We start from the raw sequence: 12,685 nt of genomic DNA on the forward strand, positions 1-12,685 counted from the left end.
TTCCAGAAAATAGAATTTATTTTAAGTAAATAAATTTCCAGTACTTTCTGGCAGAATAAAGATAACTCAATAATATATGAAGTGTGTTTTTAGGTCAATCGGTGCTCTTTATTTATAGAGGCAAAGAATCAAGGTTGAACAAGTCCTTAATAAAGATTATTATTTAAATACAAAACACACTCTCACTCTAACTAGAGTAGGATATGGAGGCACATCCTCTTTATGTCTATTAGGGTTGTCGCCCCTCATACTATTCATGAGGGCAAATTGGGTCTCGTATGTATTGGGTCCAATTATATGTGCTTCTTGTACTTTTAACCCAACACTTTATAATTTAATCCAACATAATATTTATTTTCTATTTCCTAAAATAAATAGTATTTATCCAATTAATTAAATTAACTTCTCTATTAAATAATTTTCTTAACTCAATTCTAATTCTGTTAGAGTCATAACAACTTTACCGTAAATGAATCTATGAGGAAATATATTTAATTTTCTTATTCAATAGATTCATAATGACTAATTAATTTTATTTTATTTTCCAACTTCAATTATTTAATTACAATTAATTAAAGATTAATTAGAAAAACTTAAATTAATTCTCAATTTATTTTTGTACTTAGCAAGAAAATGTATTCATTGCAAATGTGATACATTTATCTTATTTCATTGTTTCTATTATTTTATATTCATTTGGTTCTACATGTAATTCATTTTTATTTAAACAAGCTAGCGGAGGGATCGATTTGACATATATAATTAGGGCTCAAATAATTTATAATTAATTTTTGGCTTTTCACCTATTAATTATAAATTTATTTAGTCACAAAGTCATTCCACAACAATATGGTGACTAAGCTCTCTCTTATGATATACCATTGCAAAAGCTACTTAATAAGTGCTCGTCTAATGATCTTATCATAAGTGTGTTGCCCTCATAGGATATCATTAATCTCATTAGGATAAATTCATTCTCCCAATATAATCTTATTTTATCTCACGCTAACCATTACGTCTTCATTTATGAAAAGTCAATCACTATCAAATAGTAATCAAGTCACTTATCACAATGACAAATGACTCATGACCATGTTTATTTTTCATCTATCATGTAATACAGATGAGAGGATATCATTTACCCTTTAGTTGGGTTATGAATTCTACTATTGTGAAATGATGATACATGCTGCAGAAAGTCGTATAGCCAACGTACTAGCTTTCAGTTCCTTATTTATTTTAACTTAGGTTTTTACTTACATTGAAAGATACAAGTCACACATACATTGTCCATCATCCACTCAGGATTAAGGTATGCCACATTATGAATGTCACAAGTGAATAAACCCATAAATGGATCTAGGACCTATTCTACTTAGGTTTTGTCCGATGTATTGTTAGTCCAATTAGTCATATTTATGTCTCTATTTTCTGGGAGTCACCAACTGTGTTACTCAAAACAAAACATCTCCCTAATTAGACTTAATAGACAAAATATTAGTCTTTCAATCGGTTTGCTCGTTTTCGATTAGACTAAGGACATGTTTAGATTATTTATTAATACATGTTGTCTTTTCGTATTACGATCCAACCACATAATATCACTTAGTATTAGTTAAATGTTAGATAACCAATAAGTCAATATTTGCTTCCATTTTGCTTTCCATGCAAAACTCGTTGAGGACAATATACAAATAATATTTTTGTAATTGATGGATATTTTATTAAACCAATTTTTTTAAAAATAAAAGTATACATTGACGAAAATACTACACTAAGGGCATTAGATCCCAACAATCTCTCATTTGCCCTAGTGAAGTAGATAAATCATATTTTGCACTCACATGTTTTCTACATGTTTCTCAAAACTCCTTGCTACCAGAGTCTTGGTAAATGGGTCCACAAGGTTGTGCTCTAATACGAAGTTGAATACATCCACTATTTTGTATGTTGTTGTCTCCCTTATGATGTGTGTAACGCCTCAAAAATTTTGATATGACATGTGATATAATTCCAGGCTCGAATACTGAGAAAATTATGAAAATTTTATGGAATGACTCAAATAAGAAAATGTTATGAAAGGAATTTGATATTAGAGATGAGAATATGTGAAAAGAATTGGAAAAGTGAAAATGTGACGAAAAGGACTAAATTGTAAATTTTGAAAAGTATGAAGACTAATGTGCAAAATTATCCAAAATGGAAAATATTAATTATTATGGATTGTTTGACATAATATATATTGGAAGGTAATTTCCTTGTGATGAAAATCACTTTTGGGACTAAATTGGAAAATTTAAATAGTATAATGACTAAACTTTAATTTTCCCATTTTATTAGGAAAAGAGCTAAAGTGTAATTTTCATTACTCATAGAGTTATAATAAATATAGGGATGATTATGAACTTGATTTGGTCTAAATATCAATTTTTGAGAAGAAATCGCTAAAAAGGGTAAAATTAGGGCAAAATGATAGTTTGTAACACCCTAAACCCGGCCTAGACGTTACGGTCGGATCTGGTGTGTCACATTAGAGTGTCTTTCGAAAGATTGGTCTCGTTGATAAAAATTTGTTTCTAAGTTTAAAAATTAACTCATTTATTATTAATTAAAAAAACGTTTGTCTTGTTATCAAATATTGTTTTAATAAGTTAGTCTAAATCACGAAAGCTTTTTAAATTCTATCATTTAAAAACCCGTGTCTTTGAAAACAATAATTATTTTAAAACTCATATTTTCCTAACTAGCAGTTAAAATTGGTAAGCAAATGCCCAATTAAAAATTTAAACAAACTTAAAGGCCTTATTACAAAAACAAAACCCAACATTTAAATTAAATTAAATTAAAAGCAAGTGTAAACAGCAGCAGATGTGTGGCCACCTCCAAGTCCCTCGCAGCACCAAATCGCCTAAGCCTAAGGATTACTTGCACAGTTAAAAGAGAGGGTGAGTTTACGAAACTCAGTGTGCAATCCCCTACCAAACAGTCAGCCTACAACATGCAGTAACAGTCTGGGCTGAGCCCTATGCAGTGATAGTACAGTGTGGGCCTTAGCCCGATACAGTAACAGTGTGGGCCTTAGCCCAATACAGTAACAGTGTGGTAATGCAACCCATTCCAATCCAGCCAACACACCACTCCATACCACCATCACACCATGTGGGGATAAAATCGACCCACCCAGCCAACACACCACTCCATACCACCATCACACCATGTGGGGATAAAATCGACCCACCCAGCCAACACACCAATATTGCAAAGAAAGTCATCAGAAAAGTATCGCAGTTGAAGCCGGTAATAGTATATGTGGCAAAGCCACCAGTACAGTATACTTCCCCCATATCAATATCCCAACCCCATGCAGTATGTCATGACAAAATTCATACGTGAATGCAGAATATCATATTCAATCATAAACATATATATCATAGAGCAAATCGGTCGTACATACATAAAGCTATACAGACATTCTGACTTCTAGGGGTATAACAGTCATTTTACCCTATGAGGGTATTTTGGTTATTTTATCCTTTAGGGGATTTCGGTCATTTTATCTTTTGAGGTATTTCGATTATTTTGCCCTTTGGGGGTATTTCGATTATTTTACCCTTCGAAGGTATTTCGGTCATTTTATTGACCCCACGAAAGGTCCGTAGTCGCCTCGAGCAACTCAGGTAACTTAAATGGGCAAAACAGTGTAAACGGGTTCGAGGCCTATTACTCGAGCCAAGTGGGCCCACACGTTCGTGCGGCCCGCTCAACCCAGAATCCACCACGGCTATGGGAACTTTATAGCCCAGTATAATATTCGCCACAGTTCCTGGATTTCGTTCGTATGGGGCCCACGAGCCCATTGGGCCCACACGGCCCATTTTGGCCCAACGTGGCCCATTACGGCCTAATCCCATGAAAATACTCATGGAAGCCTCTACAGTCCAACACCATGCTTCATAGGCTCGGTTTACCACACGAGCGTTCGCACGCTCATATGGCCTCAAACGCCGTCTTTTTCGACTTTTAGGGCTTTTGTAGATTTGCAGTTGAGGGGGGTGTGATCACACACCTGTTTACAAGAAGAGCGCAAGTCTCCACGCACACCAACCTAGATTTAATCAGGACACAAGTCAGTCCTTTAAAGCAAGACACCTTCTTAATGACACTTAAACCACACACCATCCTTACCTTGATTGATAGAGGGTGACTTAACTCCTCCAAGACCCCCAACCAAAAATGGTCACCCACATATCGATTACCCGCATCACAACACAAATCTTCATAAACTAAATTAGGCCATAATAGTGGCCAAGAGGGGTATTCGGCTTAAAGAAAAAGAATGGAAAAGAACCGATTAAAACAAAAAGTGAGGAGTATCATAACTTTACCGATAACCTGCAATACTTGCAGCACTGAAACAGCAAAAGTAGCGAAAAGAAGATCAGTGCAGAGAGTGATCGAATAGAGGGATGACAATCGGCTAAACCTAAAGGGATATAGTTCTCAGTCAAAAGGAAAAGAAAATAATAAAAGGTAAAAATCAAAATAGAAAGAAAGAGAAGAATATTCAGTCAAAGAAAAAGAGGAGGAGGGGAAAGAGATTCGGCCAAGAGAGAGATGGAAAAGGAAAAGAGAAAGGAGGATTCAGCAGCAAAATGAGAGGGGAGAAGGGAGGAATATTCGGCAACCAGAGAGAAAAGGGAAAGAGAAAATGAAATAGAAAAGTGAACAAACCCGAGAAGAAACTTGCCAAAATTCAACACCAAAAATCGATAGTTGCAAAACGAAACTGACCAAAACCAAGACAAGCAGAAAAAACAACACAAAACACCGATTACCCAAAATGCCTAAGATCAAATTCGGCACAACCTAACCCCAGCCAAATTTCCCAAGCTGAAAACTCCCCAAACGACACAACTCTCCTCTCAACCCACTCCTAAATTTTCTCCTCAAATCCCTTCCCTTATCCCTCCTTGAATCTCTCCCCCCCACTACTCCTCAACTCCCCCAACAACTCTATTCAAAATCCCCACAACTGTGTTTCAGTCCAACACCACTACCTACACAACTCAAGCAGCAAAATAATTACTCCCTTGCACAACCCAAGACTTGAACCTCAAACCTCAAGAATACTTCACACGCCACCTACCACTGGACCAATAGGCTCTTTGTATCATAAAACAAGTACTAATATTTATAATGACTATATACTAGCATCCAGATTCATTTAAGGGAAAAACTAAAAATTCTGCAAAAGCCAAGACTTAAACCTAGGCTTCTCAAACACTCCCATACATACCCAAATCACTTAGCCATTAAAGCAAACAAGCAATTTTTATCAAATCATGCAAAAATTAAAGACTTAAATTTTTGGGGCGTTACATAGTTTTACTGCAAAAGGATAATTTGGTCAATTCTTGAGACTTTTGTGATAGAAAAAATATTTAAATATGATTTTTGATATCTAGAATTGTTATAAAGAAATCGTTGAAACCTCTTAATAAGGAAATGAGCTTCAAATTGATATAAATTGGACTTAAAAAGTGAGCATGGGCCTTAGGCTCATTTGTGGATATTTTAAATGGTTGAACACCCATCAACCATTCATTTTTTTCTCCCACTACCACTTGGCCATAGAAGTGTGGAGAAATTTCTCCATTTCTCTCTATTTTCTTCATTTTCTTTCAAACTCTACACACTTTTCTTCGAACTTTTCACCAATTTTCATTGTTTCCTTGTAAAATCTACTTACCAAAACCTTTGTTGAGTTATTCCATCTATCATCTCCATCATCATGAAGCAGGGGTTTAAAATCTAGTGATAAAAATTGTAGGAGCGAGGAAAGACATGAACAAGGTAAGAAATTATGGGTTCTCATCACACACACATATATAGAAGTGAGCGTTCAATCGAATCGAACGAAAAATTTCGAGTTAATCGAGTTGACGAATCATATTTTATCATCCTAACTCGATTTAAAATTTTCTTGAATCGAGTTGAGTGAGATGGAATTTGAATCGAATCGAATCAAATCAAATCTATTTATTTGAGTTAAATTAAAAAAATATTTTAGGTCCTTATAATCATGTCACCCACCATAATCAAATTTGTTATTAACTTTAATCCCCTTATAATTATTTATTAATCTTTTATATACTGGGTTAACTTTTTGCTTGCTTAGTTGCTTCAATTATTTTTTTATTCTTGTCACAATGTATTTTGAAATTAAAATATATATTAAATGTAAAAATGTGATTTTTTAATAAAATTTATTTTAAATATAAAATGAGAAATTGGTACCAACATAAAATTTCAACACGAATATTTTATGGCATCATCAATAATTTAATTTTAGCAAAAATTTATAAAGATTCAATATGATAAAACAATTTAATAATATAAATAGTTCAAAATGTGAAATTTAATTTAATAATATAAATAGTATATATAAATAATATTATTATTATTTAGGTTTAGGATTTTTTTTGGATGATTTTAATTTTTTATTTGGGGGTAAATTGTGAGAAGTAAAAGTTTAGGGGAAAACTAAAAAGTTTTGGAAGTTGAAAGAGTAAAATTTTGGGTAGGGAAATAAATGGGAGTAAAATTTTGGGAGGGAAATATTAAAAAAAGAAAAGGAAATGGGTTTGGGGTAGAAGAGGTGGGATGGGAGGAGAGCAAAAGTTATGGGGAAAATGTGGGAGGGGTAAAAGTTTTGAGAGGAAAGTGAAGAAGTTTAGGAGTTTAGGGTTTTAACGTAAATTATTATAGTTTGATATTCGAATTATTTGAGTTATTCGAATTCGAAAACCAAACTCGATTCGAACTCGAAATTCAAAAAAAATCGAGTTGACTCAAATAACTTGATTCGTTTAACTCGAAATTTGAAATTTTTTTCGATTTTTTTTAGTCGAATCGAGTTTTGCTCACCCCTGCACATATGTATAATTTTACCTTTTTATCAAGTTATGAGGTTGGCAAGCCAAAGTAATGGCTATCTAATGTTTATGTTCTTAATGAAAAAAATTTTATTCACAACTAATAAAAAAGAAGCAAAGAAATTTAGCAATGAAAAGAGAGAGTTAATGGATGGAGTTAGAAAAGAAGTTCCTCTATCATTTTTGGTGATTTTGTATGGTAAGATATTTGAAAAATCCTAAAAATATTTATCTTAAATTGATATTTTAATTGAGTTATTGTTATTAAATTGAATAAGTTATAGTATATTAAGGTTGAATATGTATGTAATATGGTTTTGGACTTGTATGAAAAAGTTTGACTATATTGGAATTCAACAAGAATTGATTTAATGGCCTTATAATAAATATATTGTTGAATATGAATATTTATAAGTTGTTAAAACGTGTTTTAGACCTATTTGTAAAAGTTTTTTATATCGAAAATTGCTAAATTTGTTAATCATATGAGAACTACGTGGTAATTTGATTTTCGAATGAAGTCTCCTTATGGAGAAGTAAAGGAAAGTTTTCAAGATTATAATGTAGTGACTTTACTGCTATTACTGAAATAATTGTTTTTATGATCTAGCGGCTAGTGCCACATATTTTGTTTTTCAATTGTGACTTGATCTGGTTAATGAGACAATGAGATTCTGATAATACTGTAAAAAGGCCTTAGTAGCTTAGTTAAATAGTTAGCATATGATTGGCATGCCAAAAGGGGACTTATGTTACTAGTACTATAGTATTTCTGTTATTAGTACTTCAGTACATTTGGTACTAGCACTTTGGTGCGATTTTGATATGGTCTTCGGATACCCACGCCTCAGTGTTTCTGTTATTGTGGCTTTAGCCAACTAGTCTCTAGTATCCCCTCTTTATTTACCTAGGCTTACTATGGGCTGAACTCAAACCGTTCCGATCATTGTATAAATGATTTCTTGAACTTGAAAAATACTATCATTTACACATTACCTTTTGGAAACTAAATGGTTTTTCTGATTTTTGAATTGTTGAATAGATGTTATGAGCATTGTTTTTTTTCAAATGTTTTACAAGCTATTGTACAAAGTTCAAACCACAATTATAAAGGTAAGTATATAAGATATTTTTGTATTATCTTACTAAGCTTTATGATTAACACGACATTGTATTTGTGGGTAAGTTTTCCAGATTTGAAGCTCTGAGTGTCACACCCTGATTATGCAAACCGGATCAATTTGAGAGACTGCGCCAGTAGAGACCTCCTAAGTTGCAAAACTTAGAACGGGTGAGGGTGATAACTTAGTGGTGGAGAGCTACGAAGAACTTTGCCAATTTTGCAAAGTACCAGTCCTAGCGGTAGGAAGGCTATAGAAGGGCAAAGACCTTATTAGGCAGACTCTCCCACTAATAAGATCGCCACCCATGTTTGAGTATCGGTGGCTTGTAGGATATGTTTAAGTCACTTGGAATCCTAGTGGAGACAACATGCCAATAATTAGGACACTTGTAGAGCATCGTAGGATGAGATTAATCAGTAAAAGCGTGCAAGAACAAGTAATTATTAGAGATAATCCTGAGTGGGATTTGGACGTGAGTTAGCTATAAATAGGATAACATGGTAATGTAGAGAAGATTTTTGATTCATCTTCTCCACCAAACTTTGTTATCATCAAAGAAACTAGGAGAGTTCTTCGTTGCTAACAAGGGTATTAACTGTAAAAGTTAAAAGACGTTCAGTGCTAGTTGTCTGCTGGTAAATTCTTAAACCTTCCTTTAAGTTTTACTAGATAGATAGCGAGGTTAACTTAAGAAGAAGATTGGTAAGATTTCCTTAACTATTGGGTAGAAAAGAAACTCCTAACCAGAAATTATTTGCATGTGTATAGATTTTTGTTGTATCTTGAGTTTTTTTTTTATTTTCGATGATTAAAAAAGTTGTTTCATTGTTTAGATAAAGAAACGGGAGAAGGTCCCAGTGCTAAAGGAAAAGAACCGGTAGAGTAGATAAAGCTCTAAGTAGAGTATTCTGGTGAGTTCCTCTGTACTTTATGTCTGGTATCTGTGTTAAATTATTTACTCCTAAACTCTGTACAGCCAAGTGAGTGGCTTAGTCATTTGTTTCTAATGTTCATGTCTAAGAGGTCTCATTCAAAAAGTTAATGCATGCATGGCTAATTATGACTAAACAGGCCTAGAAAACCTGGTATATATATACAATATGAGTACTCATTCCTTGGTGCACAAGCTTCATATCTAGATGGGTGTAAGGAGGTAACGAAGGGATATTGTATATAATGATAAAGAAGATATATGATAATACAATTTGCCTCCGATATGACACTTGTTGCAAATCGTGATTGGTGAAAACCCGAGCTTGCGAGAGAACACTTAGATGTTCACAGAAGGGTAGGAGTTATGAGGATATGGAGGTGATGTGGTTGCATAGCTCAAATGAGCAGATTTGAAGATACATGAAATATTTGGTTCTTTAGGAACTAAGGATCAGAAGCTAGCACAAGGAAGAGAGTGCGTAGAAAAAAGGGTGCATGTGATATTACATGTTGCATTAGCGTATGAGCAGTAACCCTATCCATTATAATGGGTAAACCACACAAGTGGGGTATTCACGGAGTAGATGTGCCCATGATTGTCTTATATGAGTGTAGAACACAACCTTGTTCGCCAATCGGCTGAGTTGAATTGCGGAATCATCCGCCAGTTGCTTTAATTTCAATTAGAAAAATAAGGCTCCGTTTGTTTGCAAGTAAAATATTTTCTGGAAAATAATTTACTTTTTTGGTGTTTGGATGAATCTGTGTAAAATATTTTCTGTAATTTGGCAGATTTCCTAAAAATATTTTTCGGAAAAGTTGTTTTTATATATATTAATAAATTTATATTTTAAATTGTTTTTACATATATTGCAATGATTTATTTAAATAAATCAAATTAAATATATAATAATACTCAATTACTAAGCTAGAATATTAACCATCATAAATTGAAAACAATCAAAGTCTATCCACACTTTTTCGGATAAACGTCAAACACATACTTTAAGAAGAAAAGAGAAGCCCTATAACATAGGTTTTCCTTGTATACATAATGGAAGTTTATTAACTTAATATTGATGACCACAAAATTTTTATTGTTCATCAATTTAATTTAATAGAGAAATTATTTTTCTCGACAAATGTATAATTTGAAGACATTGAAACTAGGAGCTCAAGTCAAAGCTCAAAGCCTTGTATGAATATACAACTAGTGACAAGGAACCAATTAATATCCTAAGAAAGTTGTTCTATATTGGTACAGGCTTCAACTTCATGTCATGTTTATCTGTCATGTATCATGCTGCTTGTTTTGGATTAGTTTTGAATTTTTTCCATACATATATTTTCCCATATCCAAAACATATATTTCCTTTTAGTAGAGATAACTTTTACATAGAAAGATGAGTATAAACTCTTGTAAAAAATAACACCTCTTCAAAATAAGCAAAAAGGTTTCATTCTTTTTTCCAAAACAAGTTATGTGAGTGGCAAAAAATTACCAATTTAAATTAGCTTATTGCTACCGATATGCTAAACATGGTGAAAAGATAATACTCCTACCAAACATAGTATAAGAACACATGAAAAGCTAAGAATAAATTCTTTAACACATCAGATAAGCAGTCTACATGTTTTGCATCCTTTATACTAGATCAAGCTAGGAGAACATTAAATCAACTGGTAGTTTATAGACTTGTTGTGCCTGTTCTTCTACAGGCACATTATCATTATTATTTTTTATAAAGAAGAAAATGTTGCACTGAAAGGTAAAAGGCACCATAGGGATGCCAACCCATTACATGACTGCAGTGAAAGGTACATCAGTTATTGCTTAAACAAAAGAACCAAATTCAAAGTTAAATAAGCCATGGTAGTATGTTTTACATATAACAATCAATTTCATTGTCAACACTCTACACAAAAAAACAAAGCAGAAAGTATCTCATCAGTTGAAGCACCAAACTTTATAGAATTTCTAAAAAATAAGAACAGAAGCCAATTCTTTGAAAGAGTAAAATGGTATACCATCATATGCATCCCGAACCATTTGATACCTGACATATCCAGAAAAAAGAGTGAGCTGCCATAATAATTAGCAGCATGTCAAGTTGTACACAAACTGATCTTTGTAGCATATAAAGAATTCCTAAGCAGCTTTTCACAGAATAAATCCATATTAATTTTGAAAACTCAAGCGTCAGTCCATGAAATCCTACTATGTCATAAACAAAAGGATAACTGTATAACCTAGAAGAATGCAATGCAAAGCTTCAAATAAAGAAGTGACTTTGGTCCTTATATATGCTACAGAAATAGCAAAATCCAACTTCTTATTAGCTCAGTGCTTTTATCACAGGTTGTGAGAGGAATGCAGTAATACTAGCCAAGTTCAAACCCCATTTACCACATCTAAACTTACTTTAAGGCAAACAAAGAGCAGTAGTTTACTTCATTGGAAGTTTCATTATAAATCAATTAAATTGAAGAAAATTAATATATTATGTGCATTAGTGCAATACACTATCATAAACACACAGATGAGTGAATTTATAAAGGAAAAGAAAGCATTTACCACTGCATCAAAAGTGGAGTCAAAATCATCTATGGCGAAACAGATGTCTGGATAGGCAGCTGTTGTCTCTACTTCCTAGATCCAAATTAGTAAGAATGTCATGAAATTGAAGAAAAGCTCAATATCACCAAGATTGCTAAAATGATAAGCTTGCCTGTTTTGAGTCCAAATGAAAATTTACTCGGCTGGGAGATGCATAAACAGTCTTCACAATCTGCAGGACAGCAGTACTAAAGGATTAGATTGTGCAGAATGCAAACGTTGCATGAAAATTTTGAAATCTTTGCAAGAGACAGTATTTGATTTATCCCAAGAATAATTCAATTTCCTGGATTCAAATCGCAAAAAGTTTTAGCAATCTATGGCTTATAACAAAGATGAACTCAACAATTGGCACAGCATGTAGAATCAAACACTTCTCAGAAAAAAATTAGTCAGATTTCCTCCAAGATGACAGATTTTACTTCAAAAGTTAAAAAGAGCTTTATGCCATACCTTAAGCCAAGACCCAGCGAAAAATTCATGATAGATTTGCCTGAGAAAGAGAGGAAACAAAACAGAATATGCTGAGAAGAGAATTGGCTCAACTGGATATCGAATTGAAGCACTTAGAACTCAGCACAATGACTGGAGGGCAACTCAAAATGGATAAAGCTTTCTCCCACTTGAAGGATTGCTCTTGCCTACTCTGGCTCTAGACCTTTACCTAATATGCGACGGACTTTTACTTGGAAGAGAAGATGAAGAATGGAAGAAGGAAAAGGAATGAAGAACAGAAGAAGGAGAAGGAGCCTTACCTGGATGAAGGAGGAACCGGAAAATGTCTTACAGAAATGAAAAATATTTACCAGTGTCTTGAAAAATATTTTCCAAATGTAAATTGTTTTCCTAAAACCCATTCATTTTACCCGTTTATTGAAAAATATTTTCCAAATGTAAAATATTTTCCAAATGTAAAATGTTTTCAGTTAAACAAACACTGGAAAATGTTTTCCGTGAAATGATTTCTGGAAAATGTTTTACTTTTCTGTAAAATGATTTACTGGAAAATATTTTCTGGTGTTTGATTGAATCTGTAAAATATTTTCATTGTTTGATGATTTCCGAAAATATTTTCC

This window comes from Gossypium raimondii, chromosome 2 (assembly GCF_025698545.1).
Source record: "Gossypium raimondii isolate GPD5lz chromosome 2, ASM2569854v1, whole genome shotgun sequence".
NCBI classification, from domain to species: domain Eukaryota; kingdom Viridiplantae; phylum Streptophyta; class Magnoliopsida; order Malvales; family Malvaceae; genus Gossypium; species Gossypium raimondii.